The sequence below is a fragment of the Rhopalosiphum padi genome, chromosome 3 (genome assembly GCF_020882245.1).
Source record: "Rhopalosiphum padi isolate XX-2018 chromosome 3, ASM2088224v1, whole genome shotgun sequence".
Lineage (NCBI taxonomy): Eukaryota > Metazoa > Arthropoda > Insecta > Hemiptera > Aphididae > Rhopalosiphum > Rhopalosiphum padi.
In genome coordinates this window covers 23,131,240-23,156,178 of record NC_083599.1, presented here as the reverse complement: position 1 = coordinate 23,156,178, position 24,939 = coordinate 23,131,240, and the positions used below count along the sequence as shown (strand labels likewise).

The following is a 24,939-nucleotide window of genomic DNA, read 5'->3' as shown; positions in this document are numbered from 1 at the left end:
TAACAAATTAACGAAAAATAATAATTTGAACGTTAAAATTCATAAAAAAAAATAGCTCTATTAATTTAGTATATTTTTAATATAAGTTGCCATTTGAAAATCAAAATTTGACAGTGGTTCTACTATTAAATAAAAGGGTGAATAAAATAAAAATATTATACAGTTTGAGAAATGTACAAAACAAAATTTAGAAAAAAAATCAATACTGATGAGTGTTCAATGATAAGAGAATCAACCTGTAGAGCTCGGGAGTACTAACAAACGCATATTTTTTTTGTGAATCTTAGAACATTATCTAAAGTAGGATAAAAAATAGTTTTTAAGGAGTACGGCATAGGCAATTTTCTTAGGACCGAGTCATGTAGATGTGTGCGTAGTGATCATTATTTAGTCTGTACACAACTGTGTAAAAAATACGGGGCGCTCCCACACACGCACTTACGGGGAACAGAAAAAAAGTACAAATTGAAGTATTTAAAAAAAAAATTTAAGCTTTAACTTAATATTTTGAGCTATAGCTATTAAAAAATCTACAAGTTCTATTTTATTTTCCCCAAAACTAGTACAGTTCTAATAATATAAATAATTAAGAAATAATAATATTTGTGTATAAAAAACCTTCATACGCAATTTTCATGTTTCCTTTATTAAATTTTAAAATGTCCATTAAAAAAAAAATAAAATCTGTTTAATAGTGTTTGACGTACGCTGTCTTCGTCTATCACACACTCACGCCTATACTGACCTACTGCACTATACTTTATATTAATATTATACTATACAAGAGATCACCGTATTTTACTTTATTATATCACGCTCTAACCGCCTATAATCTATACATGTAAACATATGTGTATAATCTAAATCTACTGCCAATCCCGTAAGTAAAAACTAAAAAACCAAAAATTATCGTTTTTATTAACTTTATCATCGTCTTATCTACGAAACTTAACGTATATTTAGGTATAAACTATAAGTCTAAAAATGTATAATATCAAGTGAATAGTAGATCTTATCATTTTATTTTTGGTTTTTCACACCAAACTAACATATTATACAGAGTGGTTATAAAGGCTTATATCACATATAGAGTGATTATATAAGTTCTATTTAAAATTCCTATTCTAATTTGTACTTTTTTTCCCCGAGACTTTTTTCCTACCATCGCGCGTATACAAGTCAATATCGCGTGTAAATAAAGCATGCTTTTTGTATGTGTTTTTTTTTCAATCTTACCGATGCGGGACTATTAATTATATTATAGTTCTTTAATATTTTACAGTATTTTATTTTAGATAGGTAGTAGGTACCTATTTTCTAATATAAATAGCTTTCTGTATGATCACCGCACTAATGAGATCATTTATTCATCGTCTGCACTAACGCTATATAGTTCTATTCATATCGTTATGTGCGCCTGTCACGGAAATGGAATTCATATATTACTATTTTGATGCTAAACAATTTGTTTTATGTTATATTAGCAGTGAGGGGCTGAAGGATAGGCAAATTCAATTACGACGAGCGCCACGTCTCCGGCACAGACGTTCCCCGCACTACAGAGTTCACAGACGTGACAGAGATTTCCGTATTCTAAATTCCAATCGATAGCGTTTGTCGCGTTTGATCTCGGTTCTTGATTAAAATGACAAGCTGTGTGCATCGTAAAGTACGTAATTATATTTGACGTGCGATAACATGGGTAGAGGTGCTGTCTACAGCAGAAGCTGCTGTCGCGGTCGCGATAAACGAGACAAAACAGATTGCGAGTCGGGAAACGCCGCTACGTATTTCCGTAGCAACAAGCGGTGTCCCCGTCGTCGAGGTCTTTGCCGGACGAAAGAAAGGCACAAGCGGAATGTTTTTTTTTTTTTTTATATCAAAATCGTGTAAATCACGTTTAAAAATACGGTAATCCGTTCGATATTTAGGCGGTTTCGGCGCTTGTTGACCACACGAGAATCGCATCGCACGCCGTTCAGTGGCGTGAAAACACAACGCGTTCCGTAACTCGTAACGGCTGAAACGTTGTTCGAGTCAAGTCATGGACGCGGTACACGGCGCCAAGGCGGTGTCGGCGGACGGAACAACGGGTATTTGGCGGGACGGTCGGGGAAGACGGCTCAACAGGCATACCACTTCTCGGATAACAATAATAATAATACGCCTACGCCGCACTACGGTGCACTTGCTACGTTGTATTTTTTTACTCGGTATTTACCACAACTGTTGTTTACTGGCTTACTGCTCATTTCTCGTCCGCCGCCGCGGTTGGGTCGGGTGAACGTTGTTCTTTGTAAACGTGGATAACAACACAAGAATGTATAGCCCGCGGGCGTATTAACAAAATGGGGGGATTCCGGTCCGGAATTTGGGTGAGAGACAGACTGCATTTATATAATGCGCTCACTCCAACAAGTGGTTGACGACGACAACAAATCGTCGACAAAGAGAATATGCATAACAGGTTAGAAGTCGTATAATAGACGTAGTTCATTGTTGTACACACATTCTGTGACGCAATACGCATTTGTGTTTTAAAGTTTTAATATTGTATCACAATTTTTTCTGCGGTCTTATAATATTTTCGAGCCATGTCTCGTACGTGTATTATTTGTCGTGCGTCTACTAAAAACAGTACAAAGAAACTATCATATCATTTGTAAGTATTATTATGGTTACTAATTACTTGAATACATAAAAATGTAATTATTGTTTTATTTTTGTATTTAGGTTTCCGAAAAATGAAATAAGGAGGCGTATTTGGTATGCTTCCTTGGATATAAAAAGTGCTTCACCCAGCCAATCAATTTGCGGAAATCATTTTGCTCCAGAATGTTACAAAATGCGTAAAGGCAGAAGAATACTTAAGCGTTTTTCTGTTCCGACTTTGAAGTAAAAATATTGGTTCTTTATTGAATTCAAAATTTTTTAACAAAAAATAAAAACGATGATTATAATTATTTCAACATTGTATGATTTATTATCCGTTATTTACAAATATCTCCAATGACTGATTTTAATGCAGATAATTTAAAGGTATTAATTAATAGAAATCATGAAGCATAATTAAATCAGGCAGGTATACAGGGGGGTTTGGGGGGTTCAATCTCCCCCCCAAAATTTTTTTTATACATGCCTGGATTAAATAATATATGAGTCGTTGAATAGTTGATAGCTTAATGAAATTTGTATTTTTTATGTTGTGAAATTAAAAAAAGTATAGGACATGGTTGTACTACCGTCACGCATCTGCCTCGGCCTAAGATAGTATTATGTTGTGATTTTAAATTTAACAATTACAATAATTATATTCTAATTTTCTTTCTAATCAAAAAATCCAAGACTAACCTTTCAAAACTTAAAAAAAAACAGCTTAGAGTAATTTGCCCTCAAGAAATTAAATTAAATATTATGTATTATATAGGTATATTTTTTTAATCTATAGATGAGTTGTATTATATAATTTTTTTCCATTTTTCTCTATAGCAATTTCCTTCAATTTTTGTAGATTGCTACAGATAGTAAACAAAAAAAATTGGAATTCTTAATAATGTATAATTCTTGTTTATTGTTTTATTTGTATTTCCTAATTACTAATATGTTTATGTACGTGTACTTGGTACGGCTGAGTTTTTAAGGTTGTTTGAAATTTTTTTTGATGATTATTGCTGGTCAGTAATAAATCATTTAGTTAACAAATAGATATGAATATAGGTGTAAAATGTAAACTCATGATAATTTAGTTTCTATTAGACTCTAATTTCAGATGTTTTGAAATAATTTATTCAAAGTGCTTTGAAAAGAAAAAAATAGGTTCATTGTAATAAACTTTTTTTTAATGAACAGTTTGCTGTTTAGAGTACTATTCTCCAAAAGCTTACACATATGTAAGAATTGATTAAATTGTTTACTTCTATATCCCTGTGCATTGCATAGGGGATTATGGTGGTTGGGTTTTCAAAATACTATTGAAATATATCAAAGTATATGTTTAAAAGGTGATTCAAAATTTTTTTAACTTAAAAAATTAGTCAAGATTTTAATGAAACAATATTAAGTGATTATAGATCAACGCTTGGATATAACAACAATCCAACTTGCATTAAATCAACTTATAATTTTGGTCCACAATGAAGCATTTGGATTAGTATTTGACAACTGTACAGTTTTACACAACACAAAAAATCTAAATGTTACTAAAAAAGACAAAGACTATGTTGACTTTGGGAAGCAGTTGCCTACTACAGAAAAAAATATCTAACATATAAAATAAAGTAAAATATAAAAACTGTTGAAGTGTTTTAATTCAACAGCTTGGTAAAAACACTAATTTCTTAATAAATATTAGGAACCGAGGAAGATTAATGTATACCAGCAAAGCTTATGTCAAGAATCAGAAAATTTTTTTAGAAGTGAATTTTCATACTTTTTCACTTGTGAATTGAATATTATTTTAATTGTATGAAATTATATGCATCATGAATTTAGTATAATAATTTAATTTTAAGTATTGGTTAAGTAATTTTTTTAATCATGTCACTGCGACTGGTAATACTAATATCAGAAAACGTGATGTGTGCTTAAGGCTTGAGAATTTGTTCTGTATAGTATATATATATGATCAAGTTTCCTAACCTTAGAAAATTTTATTATTAAGCAATAACATGCATAAGCATAATAGACCATTATTAATGGTACATAATACATATTCAAATTTATATTTAATGCTAGGTGCATCTATACTCTAGCATTTCTAAAAATGTATTGTTCATTGATTATTGTTTGTATGAAATGTACAAAGATACTAAATAGTAAATATTAGTTGTTTGCATACCTTTAAGTTTTACTTGCAATTGAGGTATTGTTCATATTCTTCAGTTTGTAATTCTTATTTCATTTTTATAATTATAATATTTTTAAAAAATTAAAATTGAAAAATATTTCTTCTAGAGCCATAATATGCAAAATAAGTAGATACCACAAATTAATATTTTAAGATGTATAGATATGATAAGAGGTAATCTAATAAATTGTAATTTGCGGTTGTCACTTACTACTTTGTGCACCAAAGCTATATGTTTTTTCATAGATAAGTAATAGATATGATGTGGTAAGACCTTTATATTGTAATGCATATTCACTATTTAGGAATTTTTCAAGAAGGCAGTGTAAATAGTTATTTTAATACAGTGCCACTCAAGTTTAGAAAATGCCACTATATAATCCAATTAGAAATACATTTACTTATTAACAATAAAATTATTACTAAATAGTAAATACACATTTTCAAATAGCATCTAGTCCAGGTATTTAAAAAAATATATTTAATGCGTATTTTTCCGCATGTATAATACACAAATTACTAGGGAGTTTCAAACGCCTATAATTCTAAACAATGATGGTAAGTTATTAAACATATATCCCAATTAAATGGGCATTCGGCATGCTCTTACCACAGAATCATTGTCTATAAGATTAATCGGCAATCACACAAGGAAGAACGAGAAATGGTAAAATGTATAGTTTTAAATTTGTCAATGGGAAATTTTTTACAGATTTCATCGTATTTGGAAGTACAACGACTATTCAACTAATCATGTAATACTCTCGATAATTAAAAAAAAAAAAATTCGTTTTCCCATTATCAATAACACGACGCGTTATCACAAGTCATCACTTTCGAACTTCGAACAACTCGATGTCTTTGTGGTTTATTTTGTGTAAGCAGTTGTAATATTCCTTGTCATAAGCGTTACCGCGGAATGCGGATCGTCTTGCGACAGGCGCGACGATAACGTTCTCAACCGTTCGCTTCCGATCTTTACGGAACTCCCCAAAGTTCACCCGTTTCACCGTGCGACGATAATAATATTGTTTTTTCCTTTTCGAAATCGTAAAATTACCGAACGGCGATTATACTATATTTGTATAATTGTATATTTTATTTATTCCTACCGAGTACCGTGTATTATTACACGCGTTTGTCTGCCAACTTATACTCAAAAAAATGTATGTTATGAATTTAAGATCGAAAAAGAAAAAGACGAAAAAATGTTTTTTCTTTCTTTTCACATTCCAACCAGGAGAATCTCGGCTTGGCGTTTTGTGTGTTGGTGCCGAAAAGGAAATTGGTTAAAATCGCCCAAACGTCCCTAACATCGCACACGCGATACTAACTAACGCGCCAAAATAATAAAATTGTTGTAAATTATTATGATAACGAATTATCAAATGTAATCATATGTTCGGTTTTCAGGTGGTTATCAATTCAAATTTCAGACAATTGAGGTTATGTATTTAATATTTTTATTATTTTCGTAAATTTGTAATCGGTAAATCGGTTTAATTTATTTTGAATGTTCGAAATGTAGGCTTTGGAAATAATGAGACAACTACTTCCTTGTTCCAGTATCTATACAAATTAAAATCTAAAATATTTGCCTTTGCTGTGTTTTTCGTAAGTCCTACGATTATGTTTATTTTATGGAATAAAATTGTGAAATTATTTACAGATATAATATTGACAATAAAGTATACAAGAAGGAAGACAATTTATTGAAAAAAGATACTGAAATCTACTTTACAACAGTCTGGAACAATTGGATTCAAGAACACAGATCAGTAAGTTTTGTTGTGTTATATTTATTTTAATGTAATATTGATAATGTCAAATCTGCACTAATATAAGAAATGTAGGTGTTAAAAACAATCTGCACTGAAACCAACTCAAAGGACAAAATGATAAAATCCTTACCAAAATATAAGTATTCCAGTGTATTTTGACTTTTTTATAACACACATTTTTTATTATGAACATAAACACGTCAAACACTAATATTTATTCTCAATACCTCGATAATGGTTATAATTTCATACATATGTACAAATTGTACATATTTACGCCTCAGAGTAACTTTTAACTACATTAAGACACATGAAGTCGTGTCAGTAGTGAATTATGTTTTACTACAGTGGTACACTCCTCCTATATCGATGCAAATGATAACGTTAGTTGTGTATATTTATTATCATGTATAACTTATATTAATAATTATATGCGTAACGCGTACCTATTTGTAATATCTATGAATTAATAATTATTAATCATGGTATCAATATTTACCATTTTTTTTTTTTTTATATAAAAATACAATATTTTTATTAAATATTTAGGTACTGGTTTGTTATAGCCCCGCTATTATTGTATATAACAATAAATACACTGTATATAAATATATTAAAAAATTGAATAATAATAAATTTAAAACAGTGATATAATTAAAAATGTTTATTTATTGACAATATAGGTATTGATATAATATTAAAAAAAAATTAAATTAAAAAATTGAATAATAATTAATATAAAACAGTGATATAATTAAAAATGTTTATGCTTTATGTGATTCCCAATATTCTGCTATATCTTTTAAAATAGTTTCAAACGGATCACTATTATTCAGTTTTGATCGCCACATAAATTCTGCCAAGTACGAGTCTAAAAAATTTCTATCCGTCCCTCTACGTTTTTTGTTGACCCATTTGGCCGAACCCCACATTCTTTCAACATTTTGTGTGTGGGTTCCTGAGTTAGGGTCCACAAAATTATATTTATGATTGACTTGATTATGTTGAAATCCATGTTGTTGCAAATTAGTATAAGCTTTCCAACTGTCAGAAAAAATTGTAGAACCATGTCTAACATATCGGTTAATAATAGGTATCAATGTAATTTCTGATCTATTTGGCACACTAACTATGAAACATTCCTTTATATTATTGATTATTTGTGATGTACACCTATGATAGGCACCTAATAGTTATGATACGTATTTTCCGTCTCATTATTTTATATTTATATACGATGTATTTATTGTTATATATGAATGGCGGGGCGATAACAAACCTGAGTGGCGGGGCTATAAAGTTTTCACAAACCAGTACCAATAATTGCATTGTTATTTTAACTAAAAAAAAAATATTAAAGCTTGAACACTTTTAATGATTTTGTGTTTGTCTGTTATATACTGGTTTCACTGTATTTCTTTATTTTAAAAAGACTTGGGCATGGATTGATTGAGATTTGGTAATTGATAGTATTGATATTCAAATGTTTTTCTTATATTTAAAGATAAGTTTTTTGTTTAAAAAGTGACTTACTGTTTATTTTTATTTCATTGTCATTTATTTGTTACTTAATTAATGATTATTAAGCCAGTATTATATTATTAAGTTTTAAAAGCATTACAAGTTTAATTAATTTGACTGATTTTTTGTTTTCAATTTTTTTTTAGTTATTACCGTCAAGAAACAATAATGGCTACGTGTACATGTGTCTTGAGTCTCCTAAGAGATATGACTTAAATAAACTCAAGGGTGTTACAATTTTACATAGTTGTTTATCTAAGGTATTGTTGAATAGTTCTTATCATATTGTGAATTACTACTGTGTCACTTAGGGCCAGTACGGTACAACTGGCCCTTAATATCACTTTTCCAGTAAACAAGTTGTATTATATTATAAGCATACTATAGTCGGGGACACGAAAATGAACACTGGTCTCAGCAGCCTATTTTTCATACCCACCTTTGTAACAATTAGTTCTCAGTAACCAATTAATGAATTGACCATTGTATCCAATTAACTGCGGACTATTTATTTTATGATTTTGATAACCACTATCAAAAAACTGCCGTTTGGCACATGGCAACCAGCACTCATTTTTTGTGTCCTCGATTATTGTTATCCCTGTACAAAATAGATTTGTATTAAATTTGGTTTCCTAATGCTAACATTTATGGAAACCTATGGATAAATAATATTTTTGGTTTTCTAATTTGGTCTATGAATTATATTTCGTACTTAACGTAGTTGTCCCACCCAGCGTTGCTTTTTTTTGATCATTTAACAGCAGCATTTTTTTAAAAATTTTTTTTTTGAAAGACCTAAATTTGATTTTTATTTATTCTGTATCAAAAACCAATTACTCGTAAAGTTTCAATAATGTGAACCGAAAACAACAAAAAAAGTTTTGTATTTTTATAGTTTATACTAAATCAACTATTCACTAAAATAACTAATAATTGGTAACACGGATGAAAAATATCTTTATGTGTGTAGCAAATTTTTAATTTTATCAGTGACTGACGAGTAGCCTGTTTATGTATGTTTTGTATCATTTTATCGTTATTATTTATATGAAAATGCACGTAATAATATGTATATATACATTAAATACAAAATGTTAATCGTCTATTTGATTTATCCGTTAAGGCATTGTACGGCCCGTGAGCCGTGACTGACAGTTAATCTAGTTTCTACTGTATTACATAAATAATAATAATAATGATAATTAAGAGGATGTTATATCTGTAACTGTTGCCTTTGTCTTACTAATGTACTTAGCAAGACAAAGATAACACATGTGGATATAATGTCCTCTTAAGCAATCGCCATAGGTAGAATTTGATGCATACACATGCATGAATAACTAAAATGCATGTCTTTTTTCTGTATTTATTTAAAGTTTCCCTGTCAATAATATCATCTGAACTTATGGTTAATTATATTGTAAAATTTGTTAACAACACACACTAAAGATATAAAGTTAAATACAATATTTAAGTGATTTAACAGATTATTAGAATAGATATGTACTGTATTATTAAAGTATCATAGGCACAACTAGACCTCTAAAACAGAGATTTGCTGTTGAAAACTGTTGACAGTATACCAATTGATGGTATTTAATAATATTTAGGTTTAAAAATCAAGGGGTGCTAAATTTAAACTTGGGGTTTAAAGTGTTTAATATACTTTTAATAAAATTTGTAAACAGAGTGAAATAACTGTGCCCAAGAAATTAGTTATATTAATACTTGGGATCTGGACTTAGATAACAAGTGGCAATGTTAGGGCGCGGCCCAACAACCTGTATCTAAATTCTAAGCCCTAAAAGTAGTACAGTAGAACCTCGATTAACCGTCTTTCTCGGTTAACCGTCAGGTCACACTTGCATGGACTACTTACGCGTTGCAGTAAAATCTTATCGCCTTGTGTATGAGTAGGATATAAATAATAATATATATAATCCAAAACTTTCCAGCAATATCTACTAGATACGCGATAGGTACATATTATGAATATATATATATACTATGGGCGAGATAAAAACAGTTAATTGCGATAGTGATCGCATTTTGCTTTTGAAAAGTCAGTTAGTTATAAATTACACATGTGTTCGTTTGCTTGACTGTTCGCATTTTTAGTCTCTTTGTGTGCAAATATTTTAAGTATGTCATAGTTACTAAAAAAAAATAATAAATAATATGTATGTATGTTTAAAAAGAATTTTGTTGCTTGCCTAACCGTCTTTTCGATTATCCGTTAAAGCTCTGGTCCCGAGACTGATGGTTAATCGAGATTCTCCTGTATTGTGAATAGACTTAAAGAAGCAGCAATGGTAGGGCACGACCCAACGACTCAACTAAGTCCAGTGATTTGGGATGTAAGACTAATTCTAATCTTAAAAATCTAAATCTAAATCTAATCTAAACAGCATATCGAGACCTGTATATATATCAAGTTTCTGCTGGATGAATGTACAGTAAAAAATAAAGGTGGTGGATCAAAGAAGCCGAAAATGCATTGGAAATGCTAATAAGAATCCTTTGGTTGTTTTTAATAGTATAACTATTGTTGTGCTATGATATTATGTGAATTCGTAGAAAACCAAATGTCAACTTATTCATAAATAACACACTTATGTCAACTCATAGCAAACTAGTAAAAAAAATTGTAATATCAATCTAATAGTAATAGTTAAGTGACTTCATCGGTTTGCTACAGTATTATAATAATATAATAGTAATTGTAAAGCGACTATGTCGGTTTAATACATTGGTAAAGATATCTGCAATAGATACTATTTATATAAATTAGATTTAACATGTTTTATTAGTTTTGTATGTTAAATACAGTTAGTAATTTCAATTTTAAATAATTTTTATGTTTATGTTTTATGTATTGATTCTGTCTTACTAAAATGTAACATGCAAAATGTAATATTCAGAAGAATCTATTATACTCTGACACTGTTATTTTTAGTATTAGAGTGAATTAACATATTATCAAATTTAAAGATATGAATATTATCTAGGACACCTTGTAAGTTTTTTTCTTGATATTTTAATTTTGAAGTAAATTATGAGCATTTTAAATTATACAACACACACGATCATAATATTCTATTAAGTTACCTTAATATGTTATTTTGTGCTAAACTACTGTTAAATAACTTTTAAAATTTAATTTTAGAAACGTATGAATGTTTTGATATTAAATTTTAATACATTTAGGTAGTATTTAAATTTAAATTTTGCTTGACTTCTTTACATTTAACACTGCTGATCTAGTGATATTGCTATGGAATCAAAATAATCTTGTACACCTGAATCAACATGCATCGGAGCTAGTTATTTAAATACAACATTATTATGTATATATCAGTATTATATTACTAATTCACAATTTAGTTAATGTTTTTCCCGAATGACATACATTTAAAATAAATTCACGATAAGTGCATAATGAGATTTAATTTTTTTATTACAATGTATTGTATATCTTTTTATTCTTGAACTTTTTGCCTTATTGACTCATTTGGTTAATGGACTCGAATACTCTGATCTCAAATTGAATCCAATAAGAGACGACTATTTTATATACATTTATAGTTTTTTTTATAGTTTATAATATATTTGTATATTTGTGTACAATTGGTATTGGTTTAAGAGGACATAGAACCCGCATATGTTGTTTCTGTCTTACACACATACGACATAGCAAATTTTCGTTTACAAGTTTCAATATTGTGCTGTTAGTTTTGATATTAGAGTGAACTGACCTATTATACAATTTAAAGGTAAGATTATTATCCAGGGCCCCACTTAACTTTTTATTGATATTGTTATTTTTAAGTAAGTTATGATCATTTTAAAATGAACAGTTTCAAAAAGATCATAACTTAAAAATAATAATATCAATAAGAGGCTACGTGGGGCCCTGAATAATATGAATTTAATAAAATTATAATATAATGAATTTTATAATAGGTCAGTTCACTATAATATCACAACTAGGGCACAATATTGAAACTGGTGAACAAAAATTTACTATGTCTCACGTGTGTAAGATGGAGACAACACATGTGGGTTCTAAGTATAACACTATTAACAGTATAATAAGTAATATTGTTTACGGCATTTTAATTGTATGACTATTTTAGTTAATTGATTATTATAATTATTTTTAAATTAGAAGGTCATGTGAGTGTCTATGTTTCAGCCGACATACTGAAGGCAGGTTTCTTAAGGGGCCGCAACACCAGCATTTGTTTTCTCTGTCTATCCCACATAATATAAGAATAAAAATACTCTATATTTCCACAATTACAACTCTCTGGTTCAGTTTAGGGCAAAGAGCACTTATTATATATTTTATAAAGAAGAGTATTTCCTATGCATTGACCGGATAGATTTTTAATATTTACATTTTTTATAAATATAAGTATGTTTTAATTTAATAAGCATAGCACTAAGCTTATAAAGTAATCATTAAAGCAATTTTTAATTTGTCTAGTCTATAGCTTTTCAGGCAGGGGCTTCAGTTTTATACAATGTTGGGTAGTAACATAACAGAAGTAATGCGTTACTGTAACGGCTTATTATTATATTAGGTATACCAATCTTTTGGGAACATAATTATGCATATTTGTCAAATAAAAATGTAACACCTTGAATAAAATTACTTACTAAACATCCATTAGAGTCCAATGTTGTCAAACTTGTAATTAAATAATTTAAAAATTAAAATATTCAATTTTTTTAAGTTAATAATAACAATAAAAAAATACTAATAAAATACAAAACAATTACACTTTGTATATTATGATTTTGTTTTTATTAATCTTTGAACAAATAAAAAATAAAAATTATCAATAAAACTTAGATAAACACATATTTATCATGTATTATAAATGCAATTTTGAGAAGTTTAATATTATATAGAGCTTTTTTTTATTAATACCTGATGGGATTTAAAACAGTTTTGTCATTATTTTAACTTGAATCTTAATGATTATTAATTATTATATTTATTACTACATGATTACATGTGTTTGTAGATGAACACTGATATATGAAATTGGCTATTGTACATCTTGTGAAGCAATTAAAGGGATACTGAGATTGGATGTAATAAACAGCAACATTTTACCAATATCTATAAATCTATGTAAAATAATGTGAAAAAACCATTTTTATAAAATAATTTAATACCTTTAACTTTTTAAGATATATTGTTTCTATTGATATTTTTTTTATACAATTTTTTTATGAAAGCTTCAAAAATATACAGAATTATGTTTGAAAATAATTAAAATAAATCCTAATGTCTAAGTCTTATCATCATATTTTCATTGAGTTTAGAAAAACCGATACCGTAATAAATGTCAGTTCAATTTTTTTTTATTCTTTCCATAAACACCGGTGCTTAAGCGTGGACGAAAAACGCATTATTTTCATTACCTCAACAGTCTGATGATACATCCACAAAACATATGTACATAGGCATCAAGTTTGAAAAAACTTAATGGACGCTTTGGTATCAGGCATAAATGCACAAATTGGGGAATGGGGCTTAGCCTCTAGTCAATACAATGTCCACGTAAAATCCAATATTCTAATGGGTGCCCAATACCCCATAATAATTTTAATAAGTGTCTGAGCCCTCCGGGCACCCATGTACATGGCGACTATGAATATAGCTCTTAATCGAACAGTTTCCCAACTGCTTTTACTTGCGGAACCTATGCAGGAGCTTGAACGTTTTGTGGAACCCCTATATAATTTTTGGAGTTATTCTATGTTTGAATCATAATTCACATAAAAAATATTAATAATTTATTTATATTTTCCCAAATTTCTCACGGAACCCTTGGCACTGGCTGACAGAACCTTTAGGTTCCGTGGAACACCAGTTGGGAAACACTGGATTAGAGGCTCCTTTTTAAACAGCTCTTTGAGTGTTACATAATTATAGCACTTCTAACATTTGAACTCTAACTACACCACTATCCATTTAACAATTTGGTTGAATTAAATAAAATCTATACAACTATACAGCCTATCATACTACTTTAAATTTTTTAATAGTTTTTTAGTTATGAACGTTTATAAGAATTCATTAATTTTCTATTTAGGAATTATTTATTTTTTACTGTATGAAGTTTCTCCTTAAATATTTTTCTTTTACAATGTTACCTAATACATCACTTCACTGCTTAATTTTTTCAATAAGAATTAGTGTAGACCTCCAATTAATTGTTTAGTATACATCTAGTTTTAATTATTATGATTTTGTGATCACTATTTTACTTTTATTAACATAATAATATAATATCTTATTGCTATTTTTTGTCAAATGTACAAAGCCAAATTGGATAATATTTAAGTTAATTATTATTATATTATTATTGTTCATTGTTATATTTTACCTTTTCATTATGTATGTTTACAATATATATTTTTCGTTCAGTTCTATGAAAAAATGTTCAATATACAACAAAAAATTTTGAAGCTTAGACAAAACTTGAAATAGATGTAATTGACTGTAATAAATATTAAAAAAAGTTTTACAAAGAGAGAAAACAATTTTATGCATCTATTGTGTCAATAACATATACTATATAGCATTGAAAACAATCCTAAAATCTGCAATTATTGTAACATTAAAGTCTCAACTAAATCTCTCAACTAATTAAACTAGAAAAAAAGGACATATGAAAAACCACAATTAAATTCTTATAGTTAATTTAACAAACTAAAACTATCTGGTACATTTTTTTTTTGCTGGTTAAACCTGAGATATTTATTTATACAAATGATAGACATAACATCTTATGATACAAACTTAATTAATTTTGTCTATTTTGCTACACAATAAGAGGAATATTTAAAATAAAAACAATATAAATTTAACTCAACTCTCAATCTATTCTTATAAAAAATATGTGTACAATTAATTATAATAAATAAAAAAAAAAATGGAAAGCATACAAATGTAGGTAGTGTATCGCTCTACTTATTTTGAGTCACTTCAACTACTGACTAAGTATAGTTCTAGAAAAATATAAAATTTTAATCAGACTAGTTTTCAATTATATAATGATCTCATAATCACTAAATCATGATTTAGTTGCCCAATATTGGTATATAAAATTAGTAGAATAAAATCAAGAAATATACGGCAATCGATGAAATTAAATCATAGTACTTTTATAGTAATACAATTTAATATTTAATATTTAATATTTAGGCTTAATCTGTAATATAGCAAGATGAAAGAAAGGTGAATGTGTGTGTGTACGAGACATTGCCAGCAATACTTTTATCTTTTTGAATATAATTTGGGATGTTATTTCACATGTGTGATTAAATTGTCTTCTGTGCATGTAAGTTTATAGTAGTATGATGTTAAATGTATAAATTATATCCTGTATGATTGTTTATATATATCTGAATATTGATTCTAATTTTACTGATTTATGCTTACCTAATGTGTTCCATCTTCATATGTGTATTATGGGTAGGTGAGATCATCTTACTAAAAATTATTGTATTGATGGAGAGATTTTTTTGATTATATAAAAACGAATATTAACATTATTAACTTATCGTGTTCACTACGGTCTACGGCTATGTTCTATTGATCTGTACTATGTACTATAGTAAGTACATCTTGGTTTGACGGTGAGTCAATGCATAATATTATATGATAATGTTTTATAATACTATTAAAACAGTTAAATGAATTGATTTTTATGCTGCTTGGTATAAATAAGAAGTAGGCATTTTGATTTTAGTAGCCATGAATTGTTTTATATTTCTTATTTTAAATAAAATTATATATTTATAATAGCACAGTAAATAAATGAGAAAATATTTATAAAAAAGAAAAATATATTAAATTAATATATGGTAGAGGAAACATATTATACTCATTGCTAGACTTCCAAATCCATAACGAAATACAGTATATATGGCATCAAGTCAGGCAAGGCTAACCAATATTTACCATTTGCTTACAAATTTACAATATGGGGTGTATTATTGATTCTATCATTATGAAAGCTTCGTGTGAGAGATCAAGCCATCTGAAATGCGCTTTTAATAATATAACTTGTTAAGAGGACATTGTAACTACAGCATTACAACAAGACAACATAATGTTACCTACGTCTCACAAACGCATAACATTCCTTAATTTAAATATAGCACTACAGCAGTTTCCATTTTGTGTTGTTAGTTTCAAGTGAATTGACCAATAAAGAAACCTAAAGGTAAGAATATTATCTGTATTCTCTGTTTGAATTTCTATGATATTTTAATTTCTAAGTTATGAATATTATGTAGAATATTAATATTTAAAAATGCTTTTAATCTTAAAGAATAATCTATGTCGGAAATCTGTTTGTGTTTTTTCTCTGGTCCAAGTACAACTTGAACTTAACTCATTCATGCACATTTTTTTTTAAAAACATCATTATAGAGCATATAATGCTGCTTTATAAGAGCTTAAAAGTGTGGATAACTCTTAATGTATCTTAAATAATAACTTAACATTAATTTTTTTTATAATGCTTAAGTAACTTATTTTATTATTGGTAATTAATAATTACAATAGGTTAATTTAATTTTTACTAAAAAACATATAAATATATAAATATTATTAATATTTATTATTTATTATTTAATAATTGTAATAATATAGGTTTACCTACTTACACACAATACAAACTTATGTTAAACTGTCTACTATAAAAAACCTTGTATTACCTAAATTTTTCTGATTTTGTCAAAATTTTAACTTTAAGCGCTTATAAAAAATATTATGACTACAGATTTTCGTTATTTTTTAAATTTTTAATTTTTAATCGATAAATTATTATTATTTATGAGCTTTTTATTAAATTTTCAAATATTTCTATTATCTACCTACTCAATATAATAGCAAAAAACCGGGAATGGGAATATACGAGTATATTAAATATAATGATATAAAATTCATTAAAATAATGAAAATATGTAAATTATTTTGCTATTAAAACTATACTAACAGTGTACTAAGTACTAACCTAACTGTGGATTATCTTAGTTGTATTATAAACAGCCATAGAGCTCCCCAAATTTCCATATTATTACTAATTGTTGCCAATCTAAAAAAAAAAATAAGATAAAAATACATTCTATGTTCTACTATTTTAATGCAAACGTTACAGCTTTTCAGTTTTGTTTTTTTTCCATGTCATTGTTATCGTTATATTTTATGAATTGTTGTAAAATATTTTTAGATTTCCTACATGAATTTATTTTTAATTTCGTATTGTAATTTTTGAGTTTATTAGTGGTATTTATTTATTTTAAATTTATATCGCGTAATTGTATTTTATAATGGATAAACAAAAAAGGGTTAATTGGAAAAGTGTCATCGGTTGACTAACACCATGTAAATCATCATTGTCCACCTGAATATTAAATTATAATAATATAGGTACTTAAATTTGTTTTTAATTCATAAATAAACTATTACTATAATTTATAAACATAATTAATAATTACTTGTCTTCTAGCTAAATAACGAAGTGCAATCAAAAATTGTAAACTCGGCGAAATTGGTTTTCCGCGATTGTTAACTGCTCGAGGTAGAAACTAAAAAGTCACGAATTCTGTGTACGCGCGATATGTAAGCATTCTGCTTACGAAAATCGATATTTTTTGCGAAATTCATTATCGGTAAGTTCATTTTATGGATTTTTACGAATTTTGTATAATAGCAATATCCGTTTGTCTTAAGTGTAATGACTATAATGTATTAATGTGCACACGTTTTTAAAACATAAATTAATTAAATGAAATGATAATTAGATATAACAGTGATTTTTATAATAAACCAGCTTTAAACCTAATGTTTGCCTATAGTTTTTAAATTGGAGGTTTATCGTTAAACTCAGTTTATGCCTCTATGGCTCTATGTCTATGGTCTAAGTAAAGTTTATCATCTATGAAGTATTGAAGTATAAATACCAAAAAAAAAAAAAATAATAAACTATTGTTAAACTACTATTGAACCATTATTAAACTGAGTCCAATTTAACTATATGAATAACACCATAAAGGTTTAAGTTAAATAATTTATTTATTTTCAATACCATTACCTTTAGGACAACTTCTGTCGGTTGTGAGATTTTAACAAGTTTCAGCCAGTAATTTTATGCTACGATGTCGGATGAGTGACCATTTTTTTATCCGTTATTTTTATTTTTTAATTGTTATACAATTTTTATTTACAAGTAAAAAAAAGTTGGGTATAAATGCAGTTTAGTTCCCACTCGATTTTTTCGATTTTTTTCTTCCCAAAATGTGTGTTTTAAAACACTGAATACAAAAGTTTAATTCAAAAATTTTTGCAAATCATTATTTTGGAAGTTCTTTCTTTCCAAAGTTTACGATTTTACGCTTTTACGCATGCATGCGCGAAACGCTGTATACTTTGCTTTCCTACGTTTTCTTACGTTGGAGTGGGAATTAAACTGCATTTGTTCCCAAAACTAATACAATTTTTTTTAATAATTAGGAAAATTTTCTTTTTATTATTAAACACTACCGCTAATTTAGTTGTTCATTAGCACCGGTCCTTGATTCTTGTTTTACGAAAACTGTTATCTGCTATTTATAAACATGGTTATAAAACTATTTTAGATTTGTTTCATAGATCGATTTATTTTAAATATATAATGTAATAATATGTAAAAATGGGATAAAAAGTGTCCCGTTCGAAGTTTGTCCGGACAACGGTACACGATGATCAAAAAAGGGACAATCCGGTTTTAAACGAGACATCTGGTCACCCTAAGTTAATAAAAAGTGTCTCGTATGTTTTTTTTATACGTGTAATAGCATTCCTTAGATGCTATTGGTAGTGACAATAAGGGATTTAAACATTTCACCACTAGTCGTACTAGGTACGAATATATTTTTACGTGACAGAGTGACAGAACAGTACCAATGATACAATGAAATATTTAAAACATTTAATTCATTTTTATAGCTATTTTCACCATTAACTTATTCATTCCAGTCGAAACCTAGTAATATTATTTGAAAAAAACTAATATCATATAGGTAATAAAGTATTATCTACTTACTATATTATGTTATAATATTAGCAATCTGTTTAATTAAATAGATATCAAAAATAATCATAAAATATTCATCATAGAAACTTAAAACATTTCACTGTTACTTATATTACCATTTATTAAATCCAATACATTTTTAATTATTCTAATGTTTAGTTTTTTTTTTTAAGTGTTGATATACACCGACATCATTATGTTAAATGTTTTATCTAAAAGCTTTAAAATGTAATACAAGTTTGAAGTTTTCTAATAACTAATAAGCTTTCTCTTAGAAATGTTAAAATATATAATAATAATTTTATTTTTATAAGTGTTTGAACTGTTTGAAGTAAAATGTTGACAAGATTTGTTAAAATCTCAAAAAGTTGCGAATTTTTTTTATAGTTAAAGATTTATAAAATATATTTATACAGCTAAGGCTTGATAATTTAATAGAAAGTTCTTCATAAATAGTTATTACTGAAACCCAAAAATCTAAAGTACCTAAGTACCGACATATTATAATATATACCAATATACTTAAACACAATCTTTTTTTCAACTTGGTGCAGAATATGTACATTTGGAAAATAATTCATATCGCAATTGCAATAAGAAAATTAGATAAAACTATAAATTTATATTATTGTCAATAAGAAAATTTTTGTGTTATTATATTGTACTCATTTTATTTACTTGTGTGTGTTTTTTTTTTTAAATAAAATTTGGCATAGACATCATGTATTCATGTTAATATGCATTCATGTATCTATTGATAGTTGATATTGTTGTTTGTTTTAATATTGTTGGTAGGTATATATTATTATAATATCTAGAGGAGGGCAAATTAATGACAAAATTTAATTTGAGTCGGTTATGTGAAGTCAACATTATAAATTAAAATCTAAAATATTATTAATTAAATTGTATTGGATTTTATTTTATTACTCATAAGTTGTTCTAAAATTAAAATTGTTACAGTTGAAGTAGGTATCATAATTTTATAGACGAAGGGGTGTTACCGACGTAAACTAAATAGGTAACTTTTAAAAGTTTTTGGTACCTTATTATACACGCAGACATACAATTATAAGCGAGTATAAGACATGCAAATAACGACAACTCGACAGCGGCTGTCGGCTGTTGATAAATAGATGCACTAGATGCCGCTGCTTATTTGACTCATTTTTGAACCATAGCATTTAAATCCATTAAATGAATGAGGCGAAAGTGCCAACATGTATATACTTATTAATTGTAATTATTGTATTTCATAAAATGTTGTTTCGCAATTGCTTCAAAATATGAAAAAACTAATAATTTTCGAAGTGACGAGTCAGTGGATTCTAATCGTCTAAATATATGCGATAAATTGCTAATACGGAAAATGTACTAAAAGTGTAGAACTATACTTTTAACTTTTAAGTTATTGACCTGTGTACTACAAACAGTACAAACTAACCAGTAAACTATTTTTTTCTTATTTTCTGGTATCTATATCTATAATAGATATATAGGTACTTACCTAGATCTTCTTATAATTGTAAATCGGAATCTGTAGACTGTCTAATAGGAAATTTAAAATGAGTCAAATACACGATGTTTACTGCTGTAATAATAATACAAATAATATAATATCGTATATTATACGAAAATATTATGATAATCATAATATTATATTCTACATTATATTATCGTGTATATTGGGTCATCGTATAGTATATTATTAAGGCGCGGATTTTTATGTAATAAAAAAATCAAGTATGTAAATATGTATGTTCTTATTTTTGCCAAAATATGTATTAAAAACATGAAATATTTAACAAAAAAAATCGGTATTTTCCATTCATTTTTAATTATTTATCAATGATTATAATATGCAAGGAGTATTTGTTTAGATGTAGCCATATTATAGGTTTATTATAATATCCATATTTTTGGAATCGTAATTACTAATTAATAAATAATTTATCTAATCATCTTCATTGTTGTCTTCTTGGAAATAATCGGATACAACGTACATTTGGATATTTTCAAATTTAAATGTACAGCGGTTAGGTCTCAAAATAAATTGACTTGTAAGTTTATTGTAGTGGTTGAAGGAGTGTTCAACGTCGATTTCATACTCGATATATCAGATGGTATTAATTCAATATCCATTGACATATTTTCATTTTTATTCAGAAGAATATCTCTTTTTTAAACCAACTTTTTTAGCGATTAGGTACATAGTTTAAAATATGTTGTATTATAGCTCCAAATTCTCCTTGAAATTCATTTAATTAATAATGTTTTTTCTGTATTCTTCACTGTTGCAAGACTTTCAATTACGTATTGTTAGATTTGATGTTTTTAATTTTCTTATTACTTTAACCAAGAAAAAAAATTGCGGAAATAGGTATAATAATATGCTAAATGGTTTTTCATGTCATTATTTTGCATAACACAGTAGGTAGCTTTTAATTCAATAAAAACTGTATAGTTTGAAAATACAAAATATTATGTGAATATTGGTAAAGTATTTAAAAATATGTATTGACATAAAAATATGCAAAAATACATAAAATAAAAATTCTCATTTTATTCAGGGTTTTATGAAACGTACTTATATTTTTAATCAAAATTAAGAAATTTACATTCAATAAAATTATGTAATTTTATAAAAATCCGCGTCACATATATTATTATATATACCATTATTACCTACACCGGTTATGCTTTTTATAAATGATATGATATGATATGATAATGATATTAACTGATATATAATATTAATAATAATATTATATATCAGTTGATACATTTATTTTACACCCTCGTTAATTAATAAAGTATATTATCATCTTTGAAATCATTTTTCTACGTAATTTTTATCGTGATTATTTTTATTTTATAAGCATTTTTAATTGCTTGTTATAAAGCAGAATATTTTTTAGAGTACTCAACTCGATTGTATCGAATTTCGGATGAGTATTTTATGACATAAATTATATAATATCATATAATATCTTGTGTTAAATATTTGCAAATAAATAAAAGTTCTTATGGTCTGAAGAAACGTGTAGTTGGTTTACCGATATAAAAACGTTGTGGTCAATGTAAGATATATTTTTTATAAGTATTATTCCTATATTGTAAAATATACACAGCAATTTCGTATGTATATATATGCCCCTCTACGACTGGTACCTAAGTATTCTATGCATTTTAGATATTTATTTAATTTGTCTATTTTTATGTGCAATTACTGATTTAGGTTTATAAAATCCAAGTAAAATTTGGTTGAACAGTATAAACTGTATAACGCATATTATATATATATATACCATATAGGTACTTATACAAATAGTGTCATTGCGCATTATCGTCGTATCATATATGATAGATTGGCAGATTGCCGATTGGTAGTTAGTAGATATTATTATGCCAATAATTGGCAAGTGTATATAGTGTATACTTATTACCACGAAATAAGGATTATACGATAGGCTTACAACGGTGTTTTACTATGTGACTGACAGTGACTAATCTTTTGACGAGTATGGGCGTTTTCATTCATTTTTCAATTCCTTGTCAATAACTAATTCCATTTAGGAAGTTTATGTTTTTGTGTAATATCTGTTTAGATGAACATGAAAATTCTATTATAAAAATTTTATGTCACCATCGATGTAGTTTAATTCGAATCATTTAATTTATTTTTACATAATATAAATTGTAAACACGTCTATAACTTAACTGTTGTTTTTGTTTCTTTCTCAATTATTTCTGAATAATTTATAAGATGATTTATCTTGTATAATATATATATATTTATAATTAAATGTCACTATTTATTTTAATTTTGACCTATATTTTGTTAAAAACGTATTTTTACATCCTTGCTACAAAAAATACGTGAAAACTAAAGAATATATTATGTAGTACCTATGTATTATGGACGTCTTTGATCTTATTTGTTTTTTGATAATTACTTATTCTAAAGCGTGCTTTCTGCAGGATGTCGTTTATATATTCTGAGGCTCCTCGTCAAAACGTTAATTAGATAGGGTGTAATTTTGGCGGGACTTACATAAACGCATTATTTGTTATAGTCTGAGGAATCCGCGTAGAATTTTATTATTTAAAAAAATAATATGTTGTATTCTTGTATTATAGTGCTCAATAATAAGAAATTTGTAAAGGCTTTACATTAAATTCATAGGAATGTATTTAAATTATAATATATAAAATATCGTTGGTATATCGAATACACTTGAGTTAAAATAATTTTTTTATAAAAAGATCTAAATATTTTATTCACCAATACCTTTTAAATAATAATGGTAAATATTTAATATATTTTTCCAATATAAGTCACTCTTCCTACTGGAATTATGTACAAATTTTGAACCGAGAAATTGAAACAAAGCTCTCGAAAATGTTTATGTCAAATATACTCTAAGATTTTAAAAATCGCCTGATAATTGTATCTCATTAACTGCATAATATACGTTAAGTCGTTATAAAAGACGAATTTAGGCACTGTATAAGAATCGTTTAAAGTTTAAACCACAAAGAAATTAGGAGATAGATTATACCGATATACTATATGTATTTTGTATAGGAATTATTGGTAATGAGCAGAGCTAGGATTTGTAAGCAATAAAAAATTGTTAAATATGCATTTAAATTTTTATAAGATAAACACAAAAATATAGTTACAAAAAAAATATTCATTTATTGAAATACATCAGTGATTGACTGTTTGTCTTAATTTAATATAATTGAGAAATAAAATAAAATAAAACAATTTAGAAATAATATATCTATAATTCACATTCAATAGCAAAAATACTTTGAATTTTATGTTCGAAAAATTGGAAAATTTAGGTTTGACAAAAAAAATAAGTTTTATACTTAATAATATTTTTTTAATTAAATACGAAATATTATTAAACTATAAATATTAATTACGAAATATACTATATAACATGTATTTTTCGCATTCTTATAAACGAAATATGCAATAATATTAATTTATCTAAAATATACAATAACATGCAAAAAAAACACCACCATTTATCTCATCATGAGGTGATTCGTGGACATTGATGACAAAATCAATAATCAGAAGTCGCAAAGAAAACATACTGTTGCATATAAATCATAGCCCTGGTAATGAGTAATGACATTAATTAATTATTATTTATATAAAATCACAATCTAGACATAAAATGCGAGTATATATATTAGTTAGTCATATAAGATAAAAGTTTTAAAACGTAAATTTAATAATAAAAAACAAAATAACATGTTAGCTACACTTGAACTGTTTAATACTATTGTGTTAACCTATGAGAATTCATTTTAATGTAAAAGTTTAAGTAAATTTGTCATGATTCGATAGCTATAAATAATTTAAATTGCAAGGATTTCAACTTTTCTAAGACAGTAAGTAATTTGCTATGTTCACAAGGTCATAAATGTTTTACATTTATATTTACTATTTCCAGGAAAAAAAGTTGCGATTACACTTTTAAAGTTTGTTGGTACTTGATTCTGTGGTACACTTCTATTTTCTCATGTTTTTTTAAATTTTAACTAAATATATTATTTGCCTGGGCACTATAACTTAATAGTTTTTCTTATTTATAGGCAACATTATTTTTTAAAAACAATAAAGCGGACTGCTTACTTTGTAAGTTGCATTATAACACAG

General features: G+C 27.0%; 2 long non-coding RNA genes across 2 annotated transcripts; both read left to right on the top strand.

The window, feature by feature from the left end:
• Positions 1-2,194: 2,194 nt before the first annotated feature.
• On the top strand, positions 2,195-2,963 carry LOC132926592 (uncharacterized). Its single transcript, XR_009661482.1, has 2 exons — positions 2,195-2,662; positions 2,734-2,963. It is a non-coding gene; the product is annotated as an uncharacterized LOC132926592 (long non-coding RNA).
• A 3,362-nt stretch (positions 2,964-6,325) lies between these two features.
• On the top strand, positions 6,326-13,884 carry LOC132926654 (uncharacterized). The gene is made up of 4 exons (XR_009661489.1): positions 6,326-6,460; positions 6,516-6,624; positions 8,295-8,408; positions 13,185-13,884. It is a non-coding gene; the product is annotated as an uncharacterized LOC132926654 (long non-coding RNA).
• The last annotated feature ends 11,055 nt before the right edge of the window (positions 13,885-24,939 follow it).